General features: G+C 34.9%; 1 long non-coding RNA gene across 2 annotated transcripts; it reads right to left on the bottom strand.

Moving 5' to 3' along the window:
* Positions 1-383: 383 nt before the first annotated feature.
* On the bottom strand, positions 384-3158 carry LOC113289865. 2 transcript variants are annotated; one of them, XR_003331177.1, is made up of 3 exons: positions 3002-3158; positions 760-1189; positions 384-555 (listed from the first exon to the last, which is right to left on the bottom strand). It is a non-coding gene; the product is annotated as an uncharacterized LOC113289865 (long non-coding RNA). The 2 variants fall into 2 exon arrangements; XR_003331176.1 differs by lacking the exon at positions 760-1189.
* Positions 3159-3841: the final 683 nt, after the last annotated feature.

The following is a 3841-nucleotide window of genomic DNA, read 5'->3' as shown; positions in this document are numbered from 1 at the left end:
TTATATAGAGGAAATCAAATAGCACCAATGAGGTGCTATCTTTGAGCCTCTACCTCTATTAAACCTTCAAATGACTAATATATCCTCGAATAAACTTATAATGTCCAAAAATAATTCCTTAATTTAAAATCTAAATTTTCTCCTGTTTCAAGAAAAGTGATACTTTCGCCCGTTTCAGAAAAAGGGATATTTTCGCGTTGTTTCAGAAAAAGTGATATTTTGCTCCGTTTCAGAAAAAGTGACACTTTAGCCCCGTTTCAGAAAAAGTGATCATAGCGCCTCCTAAGCTAGTAGCTGACTAATCCAAGAGATTAGCTAAATAAGAGGCATTAAAAATCTAAATCATTTACTTAAACATTCAATTAATAAATCTGCTACAAAACTTAACCCAAAACTAGCCCCGCTTAGAAATATACATATACAAGAACTTCTCTTAAATGATACATATACAATAGTCATTTGGTTTGCAAACATAATAAATATAGCAGAACTTAACTAATTAATGAAGTCAACTCCTCGAAGCTTCCGCTGCGCAACTCTGATCTGTCTCTGAAACTAAAAGTGGGAATGGGTGAGCACATCATCCCTAAAAGGGGTGTCCCGTAGGAATAACATTTAACTTTTAAGTAATCATTAGCATGATTTGGAAAAAAATACATGTTTTTCCAAATATTAAAAGACAATCAAACCACTTAAATAAACAATCATTGTATATGGACCTAAACTCCTTCTTTAATTTCTGCAGTGACATTTACACACCTGATAACTTTCTGTGACGACATTTACACGTCGTAATATTGATGGCCGTACCACCTAGATAGTCTGTGGGTGAATGTACACACCCGTAATATTGATGCCAATTCCACACCGTATAAAGCACAAAAGTAAAATAACGAAGGAGCGTATCCGATATACCATAGTTGGATTCTCATTTCCCAAAGACAATCATGAAGACAAGCGAAGCATTACAATTCCTTTCCAAGCAATGGAAAGATTAAAAGAATCAATAGTATTTTCGAAATTTAAAATAAACAATGCATGGAATACACAATTAGGCAATGCATGAGTTTGTTAAACAAAGACTTTTATCAAAGAAACAACATCAATGGTTACAAAAGAGTTAAAGTATTCCCACATCTTTTGATGACAATCCACGCCTACCTCGAGATCCACGATCCACTGGTTCATCCTTTGAATCGATCGTCGTTAATACAGACTAATTGTTAATCACACAAGCACTCTAAAAATTTATCCAAAAGGATCATACAAGGCTCATACATAATCTCATACAAGCTCCAGTTATATGCTAAGTGAATTATCTAAGGTTCTAAGTCCATTTATGGTTCTACACCTTTTATTTATCTATCTTTAGCATATTTAAGAGTTCCTAATTAAATTAGGTTGATTCTAAAAGTCATTAGTTAAGTCTTAAAAATATCTACAACCTTATATAAGAAACCAAATGTTAATTCAGACCGCTAAGGTATATTATATATTCATTTGGAAAACTGACTATAAGCCCAAGTTCACTAAACCAAGTCCATTACACGAGGCCCATTCCACCTAAGTCAACTAACTGTCAATAACAGTCAGAGGTCAATTAACAGTCAACTGTCAGGAGGTCAAGGTCAAATCAACTGAATCCAAGGTTCACTGAGTCAAATAGGAAATAGGTGAGTTAACTCAGTCAGTAAAAATGATTCAGATTAAACATGCCAAGACTAAAGCATAGAGCAACACATAACAGACTAAAACTCAAATAACGCATTTCTAACTCTCATTGCAAGTGAACACAACTTAAAGATCTCTTCTCTGCCTTGTAATTCTAAAACTTCTAATTACAACACTAGAATCCGTTTGTATCATTTACACCTGTAATTGCTTTCCATTTCATTACTCTTACACCAACTCAGTTATTTCAATTTCATACATCTAAACTTCATCTCATACAACACTAACTTCAAAGTCACAATCTTCATATCTGTAATACTAATACCAGCTCCATTTAATACCATGAACCCCCCACAGTTTATTCATAATCTTTGACTGCAACTCAATTGCATTCCATATCACCCACACCCACAGTTCAACTCCACTTCCAACACCAGTTCACAAAACTTTCCATCTCTAGATACAACACATCCTAATCAACACCACCAGCACACCAGTTCAGCTGAATCAAAATATCCTCCTCAGCACTTTCAATCCAAATGAAACACTCTCAGCATTGTCGTCTTCTTAGCTTCACTCCACTCCATCCATAATGGCGGCACTATACTCAAGTTAACAGCACCAACCTTTACTTCATATTCTCACTAGCTGCCTCGCATATTGAACCCCAACAACTTCTTTGTTACTTTACCAATAACATGGATCACAATCACAAATCTATTAACTCTTACTCAAATACACCCATTTATCTAATCACTGCCAATTCCATGAACTGTAGTCAAGCAAGCCATTCACATAATCCAGTTCAACACCAACAACTTCACTTGTACAACCAAATCATCTACAACTCATCCAAATCACTTCATTACAATTTAAGTAATAATACCAACTTTCCTTCATTGTCCTGCACCAGCAACCAGGTATCAACACCATACTGACTCATTTCATGTCCTGTAATCAGTTCTCTGTAATTCAACCTACAATCATCAACCCCATTGAAACAACAACAGACCCATCTTCATATCATCTAACCTTAATTCGATTCACATCTCAATTCTACCATCTTCTAAATTAAAAACCCTAACTTCTGATTCTTCTTTGGAAACCTGAATTAAAACCCAACCTCAATCTAGTTCATCTTCTTCATCAGCAGCAACCGAACCAATGAACTTAATTCATACGAACCCTAATTTCAGATTTGATTAACTAAGAAACTAAAATTAAATTCCATAAACCTATCTATACTTCAATTAACAGCAAACCCACTCTATAATTAATCAAAACAGAACGATTTCATAAAGAAACATCAATCAATTTGAAACCTAATTACCTGTTTTCGATTCATTATCAAAAGCATCTCCTTCTTCAAAGTTTCACAGAACAATCACCCCTTCTTCATCTATTAAACTAGATAATTGTTTCCCCTAAGTTTCTTTTTGATTTCACGGCTTCAGAAAAGACTCCAGAATCGCCAGAGAGAAAAACGAAGAAGAAGAAGAATATAAGAAGAAGAAAGAAAGAGAAGAAGGAATAAGAATAATAAGAGAAATGATCTCTCTTCGACACGTATTGATGATGAGGCAAACGAGATTTAATAAGGCACCCAAGAAAAGGATAAGGGCAGCTCGGCGATTTAAAAGAGAAATAACAATTTTACGCTTCATTCATATCTGATGATATCTTCTTCGTCCGGTATCCGAATGACACGTTCGAGTAGTCCATCTCACATAACTTTTCGATATCTATTCAACGGTACTAATTTTGTATCTAAAACGTTGTTAGATTAATTCCTACTAATTAACGTCCGGGTTAAACTAATCGAGTTATTAGCAGCTAAGACCTTCCTTGACTAGTCTAATAGCGTTGACGAGATTGAGGGTCTTTACATTATCCCGGCGAAAAGTCTTTCCCGAGATTTTTGCTGGAGTTTGTAAACTCTGCCCGGTTGCTAAAGTCCGCGAACCTAGTGTGCAAACTTAAGAAGGTTATATATCTGAAGATGATTTCTGAACTTAAACTTATAAAGACTAAGAAATGCAATTTGCAAACCGTGGCTATAAAATTCATGAACCGATTTGGTGAATCAAATCATCTTTTCTTCAATTGTGTCTTGTGTAGTACATAAGATTTCCTTGCAATTGAACAACTCTCTAACTAGTTTATTTGAATC

Source organism: Papaver somniferum, chromosome 6 (assembly GCF_003573695.1).
Source record: "Papaver somniferum cultivar HN1 chromosome 6, ASM357369v1, whole genome shotgun sequence".
Taxonomy (NCBI): Eukaryota; Viridiplantae; Streptophyta; class Magnoliopsida; order Ranunculales; family Papaveraceae; genus Papaver; species Papaver somniferum.
This window is presented reverse-complemented; position numbering and strand designations above follow the sequence as displayed.